We start from the raw sequence: 11,468 nt of genomic DNA, 5'->3' as shown, positions 1-11,468 counted from the left end.
TGGTTTTTTGAGACAAGTATTCATAAAATTTTTGTGGCTTTGAACTTAAGAATTGCCCACGATTGAAAACAAAGATCGTGTGCAGTATGGTGCGTTCTCAAATCAAAACCCAACGAGTAACTGACTTTATCGTTACGTTCTACGTTACTGTCAACTCCTTCTACTTTGGCACTAAACGCTGTTATAAAATGCAACAGCTTTAGCATTTTTACTGTTGAATTTTCGAGCTGATCTCGACTCCCTTCTGTCAACAGTTTCCAAGGGCAGCAAGTTACCAGCATGATGCCATCGCTTGCTGCGCTGTAACAATAAACACTATACGGGTTAACCCATTTGCCCTCCGAGCTAAGGAAAACACTCTCCTTCTACAGAAAATTTGCCCAGCACCGCGCATCGGGATGTGTCCTTACCGGTGTTGCAAACTATGTTGACGCGTAAGGCAGTCAATATTGGGCAAGTTACAGTTGTGTAATAACCCCTTTAATATTCAGCATGTAACATGTGGATTACGCGCGCAAAGGAAAGGGCATTCAGCAGCAAACTCACTTCTAGGCTGCTACATCACGAATGTTCTAAACCGACAGCAGGTGCGTTAAAGAAATATTCATCGCGTAGTTTTTTGTCCGTTTTGTCCCGCTTCCTTTTGCTTTCTATCTATATTCATCGTATTGCGCAGTTCACCAACGGGCTGGCTCGAGAACGGCTGAAGTCATGCGAACATCCTGAAGAAACGGAAATCAACCGAATATTCGTTTCCTTGTAAGGGACGAAATAAAAGTGCACTGCCACTTTGTCTGTCTCAGACTAGTCTACCCGTGAATTGTTACTGTCAACACCTGCATTATGGATTTCAATTTCACTCGAGCTTAAAGCGTATGCTGACAACATTGTGTTTCCAGTTTATCCTGATAAGCAACCAAACAAGAGCTTCAGCTAACGAGGCAAACTAGAACAACATCATGGCTGATGCAGGGTAGGCCCGAGGAACCAAGACCCAGAAACGAGCGCGTAATTGATTATTTATTGACAGATCGTAAAAGTCATCCACTCGAGGGCTGGTGGCAAGTGCAACATATTGCGAAGGAACGAGCAAGTGTTTATTGTTATTGCATTTCATTGTTTTTTTTTTGTTCACGAAAAGCTGTTAACCAAATGTTTCATTGAGGAAGTATACATTGCGCTTTGTTTTGTTTCCTTTTGAGATAACTAAAATGGAATATTAAACTTCTTTTGGAGCGGTAAAGAAGTATTCTCTGAAATAACTCGTAAAGGTAAAGCAATTTGAAATCTGACAAATATTTCTTTTTTTTTAAGATAATAATTTAAAATCAGTCCTGCCGTTCGATATAAATAAAACAATAAAATAAAGATTAAAAATAAATAGTTTGCGAATAGCTTTTCAACAAATAATATTTGCATTTATTATATATTATATTTGTTACACATTTAGTGATTGAGCTAATGCAATCGGCTCGCGTACACGGTTTACAAAAAAAAACGCTTGTTTTCTTTTCGTTAAACGTTGAATCCCATTAATATGCTCAGGCTCTATGCATTTAAATGCACGAACACAAACAAAGTTCCCTGCTGCAGCACCACTTAACATAACAGTAATGCATGAGAAATTGTTTCCAATGTCCAATGGGTGAGATGTGTTGCATTAATGAGATTTTAATTTTGCTACAACATATCAACCGTACAGTACGGGCCGAATATTGATGGTTTGCTCACATTTTTGTGGTATCCAATTGTAGCACAGCATAATTGATCGAACGATCAAATAGATAGTAGGGGACATCTTCACCATTTTCATGCGCCGTTTCTCCTGCTTTTTACAACGTTGGTAAATGAATATAAAAAAGAGAGCCGTAAACACATAAAATACATCGAAACGTTTAAGTTGTTTTACACCAGATGTTCCTTACGAGTGATATGCACATATTTGTCCTTAGTGAATAATGTTATCAAACAACGCGTTTGTATAACAGACGTTTTATACCATTACTGTACAGCATGTAGTAAAAGATATTTTACTATATTTTTATGTCGATTAATATTCTACACATTAGAATTACAATGAATTTCTACAACTGGTGCTACCTATATTTCGCCATGTTGTGGTGAACATCATCTGCTCTCCCGGTTGTCCGTTTGGGTATAACAGTTCCATAAGAAAGAAACACAGCAGAAAAAAAACCCACCCTTCCGCTGGATACTCCATGCATACGGAAACACAGAATAGATCTTATCGCGAATCATACGCGACCGCACCGTGATCCAACGAATGCCATCGTAAAAGAACTACCGCATCGCAAGGGCATAGCCCATATGGTGCATGCAGCAGGGCATTCCACTGTGACCTATCGGTTACCTAGGCTTACCGCAAAACCCTTACCATTAAAGCCAAGATCAGCCGTATAAAACCGAAACAATTATTTCGCTTGAAAGAACGGGTGTAAACGCATTTTATGTGTACGGTACGCTCTTACCCGTCCCTTCCCACGTTACACATACGTCCCCTACGATTAGTCGGTCCCGGTCGGTCTGCCCAGATGCCTCCTACCTGTGTGTCGGGGCGTATAAATTTAAATAATAAAGTATATTACGTTAATTCTTGACATTATCAGGCGGTAGCGATCGGTAAACAGCAACGGCAGTACAATCTAAAAAAAAAGGTCAACTTCAGGAAATGGAACACAAAACAAACACATTTGCTACAGGAACGCAAGCTCATTGAGTCGACACAAGATTTTTTTTTATTGCTCGCCCATGTAAAACTCTAATGGTTTGATATTTTTACCGAATTGCTTGACAAATGCATCATTTAACAGAGCTTTTTCGATCATCGGTACATCTTCTTTAATTGGTTTCAGTTTTTGCAACAATTCCACAACACTTTGCCGCACGTACGGGACTACTTTCGGCAAATGGAACCCATTGAAGCGACAAGACATAACGCTGGCATATGCGCCCTCCGTTTCAAACACTAGTGTGTCACCAATAGTTAACTCCGGCAGCCGAATTCCAGCCACAAAAAAATCACTCCCATCACACGTTGGTCCAAAGAGTTTCGATTCCCGTTCGGGACCACAATCTTTGCGTGCCTTCCATACAACGATTTTCGGTTCTATTCCTCGATATTTCGTACTATAGAACGTGCCATAGATGCCGTCGTTCAAGTAGTACCCGACGCTGTTGATTGTTTCCCCGGTACGGATATACCGCTTACCCTGCACTACAGTAATGTTCGTCACCGCAGCAGCACACAAATACCGGCCCGGTTCGGCAAACACTTCCAACGAACCGTCCGGATAAAACTCATCTAGCGCTCTGTTGATGTACTCAGCGTACCGAGCAATGCTATCATCCTTATCACCAACAAAACCTCCGCCAATGTCTAGCACGCGAAAGTGAAACCCTATCGATGCGGCATAATCGCTGATATGGCGCCCAGTGCGAATTGCGCCATAAAACACCTCGGCATCGAAGCTCATCGAACCAACATTAAAGCACCATCCAACCACATTCATTCTAAGATCGCGTGCCCGGTCAAGTAGCTGTTGGGCTTCCTTATTAGCGTCGCAGCCGAACTTTGTACCAAGATTGATCTTACTATTTGTCGAATCGTAACGAAACCTCAGCAGCAACCTATCAACATGCAATAAAATAATAATTCAGATTAGTACCAACAAGAGCAAAGCAGCGTTTCACATCGTACATACTCAGCTTCCGGAAAATGTTTGGCAATCTTTTCCAACTCAAATTCATTGTCAAACACCGTTCGAATGCGTCGTAGCCGAGCTAGTTTTAGTGACGGAACACTTTTCGACGGTTGCGCGTAAATGATGCGCTCCGGCGGAACCCCCAATCCGAGGACACGTTCTAACTCGGGCTGAGAGGCACAATCAAATCCACCGCCCAGAAGTGCGACTGTCTGCACGATCGCGTCCGCATCGTTGCATTTGATTGCATAGTATTGCTTAACACGAGGCATTTGTCGCAACCATTCGGTGTACCTTGATACTACACTATCCACCTCAAGCACATGGATTGGTTCGTCGTGAGGCCCATCATCTACAACGCGGTTGATTAGGTCCTGCAGTGTGGTCTCGTCGTTTATCTGCTGTGCCGTAGACGTCAGGTGTTTGAAAACGGTTTCAAAATGTTTACTATCCATCTTACTGCTTGCGGAATGAGCGAGTCTGAATGGGTTGCTGAATTAGCACTAACTAGCAACAGTTACTTTCGGTTTTAAGAGTTATAAAGCTTGTATTCTAGCATCGCATGACTATAGTGGCTTGTTGATAAACCGTATCTGATGATGACCGTAGATTAGGGCTGATGTGTACACATACAAGATACAGGGTTTTTTAGATGCCAGAACAACGCAAGCGCCTATCACAGCAAGCGCAGCACTTGACATTTTATCGACCTTAGAAGACACCACAACCGCAGCAGGCATACTTCAATGCAAGCATATGATATCGCAATGAAAACGCACCTTAACAAAAAAACCCATACGACGGTATCAGCCAAGTACGATCCGATCAGTATAAACGCGCTTCGGGAAGGATTTTGAAAACCAAGCGATGTTTGTATTGTCCGAAGAAATGTTTACTGCATTTATCGACTTAAATATGCTTTAGTTTAGATCAAATTAAATATTCTTTAGATTAAATATATTTACTTTTGTTCTGGCTGTGAAAATCCATCCTAGGACACGTTTATACTCCTCGGATCGTCCTTCACTTCTATCATCCTACTAGTGTTGCGATAAGCTGCGCTTGAATTTTGAAGTCATGTGCTTGCATTGAAGTATGCCTGCTGGGGTTATGGTGTCTTCTAAGTCTAATTGAATTGTCATCTGCTGCGCTTGCGTCAATGTTGTGATAGCCGATTGCGTTGTTGTAGCATCTAAAAACCCCTGTAAAACATGACCCCAGACTGTCATTCTTATCTCGCAAACATTACCAACACTATTCAGACGAGTGCTGATTGCATCCCAAACGCTAAACTAAGCCTATCAGTCACTTCGATTGTGTTGAATGTCACAGCAGATGCTGCGAATCACGGTTTACGACGCTCCAGCCAGGCGCCATCCGTAGCCGCAAGGCATTTAATCGCTTTGCATCGGATTGCTCCGTAACCAAAACCCCGACCGATTGAGCAATTATTTGCGCAACCCTTCTCCTAGCACCGAGCCTCAAACCTCGCTAAGGCGATTGCATGTCCGCAAGCGACGGGAGTTCGTTCGTTCCTCAGCGTTTCGGTACACACACGCACAGTTTGTTCCTGGTCTGGTAGTCCGTGTCGACCGCGGCAAGGCAAAATGAGACAAGCCAAAGGAGCGTAAGATTTGAATAAATACAATGCACCGGCATTCGGTTTCGTAGACTTGAGTAGATTTTCCCAACTTCTTCGCGAATCAGAAGCTGCAGTACGGTATTCTTTTCTATTTCTTTTCTGTCAGCAATCCATCGAAATGCAAAATAGCAGCAGGAACAGGATTTAACCAACACCATTGAAACACACATACCCATTCGCGGCCTTCGTACAGCCGAACGCCACAGGCGATGCAAAATCCTGTGCACACATAAAAAACGGTGATCCTATTTCTTCATGCGTAAGATTGCGTACACATCTAGTGCGAACTGTAACTGCCACCAAACCGGGAATTTTACAAACACGCTCACATATCGTGGAGCTATAGTGCCTTAACTAACGAATTGCTGGCAGGACGTTTAAATACGGGTTCTCCACTCCTTACACAGAGCGTCTCGGTGACATTCATCTGCTTACCAAGGACGGAGATAGACGGTTCCAACTTTTTTGATATGTGCGGTGCGGTCGCTAGCGCGCGAAAAAATCGACTGTTGAAGTCAAGAGGGGCGGCTTTGTCAGGCCTTCCTCGGGTGTACGATTTCTTTACGTTTTTGTTCCATGTTTTGCAATGTGTTTGAAGATCTATGGCAGTGTGGTCTACAGTTGTCGCTTAACCTTGAAGCTGTAGAAAGATGATTGTACAGCTGTACAACGATCGTTGATTCATCAGGCTGCAGAGACTGTCAGGTATTCAATCGGTGCATTGTTTGTGCTTGCTTCATCATGCAATCGAAAGATTCAATGCTGTAGCAAGTAGACACAATTATAAAATTATATTTCCCTCCATGTTCTTGAGGATACTACAATACCAACACTAGTAAAAAGTGTAAAGAAGCTTCTGGTAAACACTTTGTTCTGGTATCTTCTGGAAAAAATACCATTAGAAATAATATTAATGTTATACAATGTATTTCATTGTTAGATGCAATGTTCAAAAACTTATAAATGTTGATAAAATTTGAAATGGAATAAAGTTAATAATATCAAATAAACAACTTGGCAGGTTGCAAAGTGGATTCACGATAAATTATTATTTGTTTCTTTAAAAATGGAACATCCAGCAAGTCAGACTGTCATCCTTTCCCCTGTACAGTTGCTCGGCCAAATCACATATAAAAAGGATCTACATGTACATAAATATTGTAAATAAATACATACAAAACCGCCAAAATTAACAGCTGTACTGAGAAGAAGGAAAACAGACTGATGCAACTTGGCCTGAAGGAACGTACACACGTCGGAACATTAGAGGTCCAAAGCAAAACAGGACGAAGCCGAATGATGAATGAGTAAAAGTGAAAGAAACTTCAATGAAAGGTAAATTGCGTTTGTTTGTCTGGTGATTTTGATCCAATTTCATCCCTTTTTGGGATGGGATGGCATCCGGAAACTCTACAACAGCAGACAGACAAACACATTCGCAAATCCCCTGTAACGAACCTTATTCAGCTACAAGGCAAGGAATTTCCGGAGAGGACAATGTGTAGACTTGTGTTTTTGCACCTTTACAAAGCCAAGTAGTCGAACACCTTTAGCGTGCTTTGGAATCGATTTTATTTCAAGATGATGGGACATTTTGCTTAAAAATTTCTTCTTGTAACAGTATCAATATTTGTTTCGACACATATAAAAAGACTTGTACGATTTGTATAAAAAGACTTGTACGAACTATGTAAGTTAACAGATAAACAATTATCGTAGACACACAACAACAAGGCAAAGCTCAATTTTTTGTTTGAAACTCAATTTCAAATATGAAAAGGCGAAGAAAAAATCGAAATTGTGCTAGTTTCATTACATCCCTATCTTAACTCAATTCTATTACATGAGAATTGCTTATCCTTGCTTCAAATTATCGAAAGTTTGATTTCCTGCTACTGTTGTATAGATGTTTTCAAAACCCTATAATACGGCTTTATTGTATATGCTCACCCAAACACACGATATCTTAAACAGTCTTCCCTTCGTATGTACCTATATGATCGCAACACGCTTATATACGGCTGCAGAAGACAAACAGCCTTTTACCAGCTGCAAAATACCGCAGAAAAATGAAATTGCACACGCTGATGAATGAAGAGCGACCTTCCAAATATCCGGTTCTTTGCGTGATGCTCTTACAATACAGCTAATGTGCATTGCGACCGGGTCAAAGCGAAGGGCAAAGTCTTACCGAGGTCTGCAAAAAAGTGCAAGTCTGCCAAAATGATCACACAAAGCCCAGCCATGCGTAGAGAACGGAACAGCAGAAACGGTAGACAGGTAAAACGGCAGTGGAAAACTACAGCACGGAAGTGATCTCCTTTTCCCACAGATTATACACGAATCTTGTTTCACGCCCGTGCTTTCACCGAACAGGGTGTGCCCGATTAATCTAATAGTGCCCAAATACAGAGGCCGACCCACTGCTCTGCTAGCATCTTGGGCCCTCGTTGAATGTGCTCTAATTTGGCGTAGAAAGAGGTGTAGTGCAAGAAAACATAAATTTCAAAATGTAACGCCATGCCATGAACCATTGTTGGGTTGAAAATTGCGGCACCCGAGGGTAAGATAGCAGAGAGCCGACCTCTCTGTCTCTGGAAACGAGTGCAGCAAATGGACCAAATTGGCAATGAAATTATTGTACAGTGGAACAATCAGGAAGTTAATTCCAATGACATACCAAGGGCCAGGCCTTAGTCATATTTCTAACAGTTGATTCTGCATCATTTTCTTCATACCGGTATGTGTGTGATCGTTCGGAAACTGATACAGTAACGCTTCTCTTCTTCTAGAGGCTGTAGTGATCTTGCAATGTGCTGAATTTTCCCAGCATATATTGTTTGCTACAGACGCACATAAGCGAAGCTTTGCCAACTTTAAAGAAATCGCCGAATCATCAACCGGAATCCGATAAAAGACAGTGCTATCCGGTTCCACGTCGCGCGTTCCGTCGTAACATGAACGCTCAGTGATACGTAGCAAAAAAAAAACTGGTTACATTGCTATTCATGCATTTACATATCTTAGGTCATTGAAGAAAGGAATCCAGAAAAGAAGAAAGGAACCTCGTGAGATGAGCAGGATCGTCACATTACAGGTTTCGAAATTGGCGAACCTTTATCCTTTTGTCCGTGGATCAGTTTTCTGCAAACTTCAACTACAAGCCACGGTTACAACCAGTTTGCTGTCTCAAGACAACAATCTTACCTGTCTAACCGGCTGGACCTACCAGTAAATTAACAATTGCCGTCGGCTAGACCAAAATGCAAAACGCACCGATCCTGCCGCTTACTTGAATTACGAATTTCATTAAAATATTGTTATTCGACCATTCCAATTTTTTGCACACTAACATATACTGGTTTTTTTGCAGTATTTAACGGGCTTTGATAGAACAACTAGACTGGTTTTTTCGATATGGTACGGACAATGATAGAACAACTGGAATGCTATTCATTTTGGTTTTTATTCGTATTTTATTGTAGTAAGCAAACACCCATCTTTTTCTCATTAGAAAAGCTCTGTTAACTATTTTATATAAACCAAACACCACATTCAATATCAGAAAGTATTGTTGAGTCGCAGTACAGTAAAGCAGCACTGTTACTGCTCAGTAAAATATCATCAAAACAGGGGTAGTGCAGATATGTATTGCATCTGTATGTTCATCGTTGCTGGTGGGTTTTAGCCGATTATATCCGACAGGGAAGGAATATTTATTTTATTATAATTGTTTCCAAATGCTAATGCACTTAATAACCTCCCGCTGCGTGTGTGTGCATCACCATTCTCACAGGGATGGCGAACCTTTAGGTTCATCAAAACGATTATAGAAAAAAACCATAGTTGAGAGATAAAAATATCACACCCCAAGAGGATTTTTTATACCCCACCGAGGACATATGAATGCAAAGGTCCTCCCTGTGTGTTGTGACTTACTTTTTTTGCATTTTGTTTTCCTTGTGTTAATTATTGTCTTCTAAATCTACGGTTCTTCAATCGTGTCACACACATATTGTACTCAATGCACATCTTTTACTCGCCGTTCTTGTTACAAGGACCGTTGACATACCGCGATATTCACCCTGAAGGATTCTTAACTTCCTATCTCTAACCTTTTTTTCGTAATTGAGTGCGTCCAACATATTTCTCGTTTTTTTTTACGTAAAATCATCTAGAAGACCTGTAGACCCTTTAGGCACATGATTGTGACATGGTTCAAAACAGTGCTAGACAAAAAAAATAACAGTATCGTGTAAATGTCCCATCCCTCTACAAAACTTAAAAAAAAACATACATACACAAAGGTTTCAATCATGTAAATCACAACGTTAAGATGCAGCTAGATTATAAATTACCATCATCTAGATTTTTTTATAAGAATGATTCCTTGCCGCAGTAAAAAATTGGGCTGAGGTGATACTCGAAAAAAATATACTCGTACATAAGAGAATCTTCACGAAGTGCTGCATCTAATGATAGGTCTTGAATTTTATTTATTTTTTCTATGAAATCCATATATGTTTCATCCACAGATTTTATTAAAAAATAAAATTAAAGAATATTAAATTTCTATTAATAGTAGTGAATGTTTTAAACTTTACCAAAGTTGAATTGAACTTATTTTTGGTTTTTATTTCCCAGCCATTCACTCCGCTTTTACCGCGGCCAATTTGCCCTATGTTACAAATTTATTGAACTGCAACCAATGATCGAATCACATTAATATCACAAATGTAAATGATATCGGAAATCGTTAAATTTACTGCCAACTCCTGTCCAGGTATAATTTATTAGGACTTGCAGCACTTTACAATCGGTCCACATCGGTCTGCTAACAGATGTGGAGCGTCAAGAAACCAGATGACATCACTCATAGAACATCACCCGTTACTGCGCACCGGAAGACAGAAAAAGGCTGTGGAATGTATGGCGCCAACTAATTCTTCCGATGACGTTTGTTTGACATGTAACCCTATACTCAAATGGGCACACAAAGTATAACCGTATCATGAGTGTATGTGCTCTGGTATCGTGGTATGTTTGATGAAAGTGACATTTCTTTCGTTTACAGCACCCTTCCAAGTACCGTTTCCTCACGGCTGTTGAAGCTTTCCCCGTGGTCTCATCCCTTTCCATTGCAACTACATTTTCGCGCTATATCCACGCAAGAAGCTTGGGTGCTTAAAATACTTTTCTCACTTCTCTATCACTGGAACCAGAAAGGCCTACATGTCCCGGGCCCGGTTGATCCTGATAAAGGGCCCTACCTACCCCTTGTATGACGAGGCATTGCTGGACCTTTCTACGGCGCCCTGTTCTATCCTGTTCGTCCTATGGAGGTATATGCACGTTAGGCTTGATTTCTATTTAGCCCTCTAGCAAGAAACCCATGTTATATCCTTTTTACCATGATAGGTGTTTCTCGTTTGCTCATATTTCCCACGAGCGGAACTATTTTTTTTCTGGCAATCAAAATAACTGTTCGTATTACTGCCTAGTAATGCACCAAACGTGATGCAATTACTCGTCCAAAATGCATCTACACGACCCAGATAAGTACAATACTTTAGCAAGGTAAAGATATTACTTTCTAGTTCGATAGCCGTTGGTGCTGTTACGTAATGGATGCATAATACGTAATGGATGAATAATAAGCACACTTATATTAAAATAGTAACATGTTTTTTCAACATTCTAATATTGTTGTTATATATAAAATTTAATAAAGCAACAGATGTAGATGTCTGGAAATACAAAATGAATAATGCTGAACAAATAGTAACATATTTTTAATATTATTATAAGAACTTAAGAAGAAATCATTGTAATTCACTAGCTGAAACACATTTTCATCATAATGCCACTAATTAAAATACGGAAAAACTATCCAAGCTATTGCCAATGCGCCTAACTTCTGCCATTGTTACCTGTAATAACACTTTGTCTTTGTGCCGTAATCACAAGCCTGACCATTACTTTCTTTGTCTCTTAGGACATCCCTTGAACAAAGCTATTATTTCAAATTGCACCTTGCAAATGGCTACTTTCCATCCCTAGAACCCTTTCGGCTATTATGGGCGTGCGCTGACCTAATTGTCTAC

General features: G+C 40.5%; 1 pseudogene; it reads right to left on the bottom strand.

Moving 5' to 3' along the window:
• Positions 1–2,756: 2,756 nt before the first annotated feature.
• Positions 2,757–4,281, bottom strand: LOC128712641 (ornithine decarboxylase 1-like; annotated as a pseudogene).
• Positions 4,282–11,468: the final 7,187 nt, after the last annotated feature.

This window comes from Anopheles marshallii, chromosome 3 (assembly GCF_943734725.1).
Source record: "Anopheles marshallii chromosome 3, idAnoMarsDA_429_01, whole genome shotgun sequence".
NCBI lineage: Eukaryota > Metazoa > Arthropoda > Insecta > Diptera > Culicidae > Anopheles > Anopheles marshallii.
Note: the sequence above shows the minus strand (reverse complement) of the source record. Positions and strands in the feature narration are given on the sequence as shown.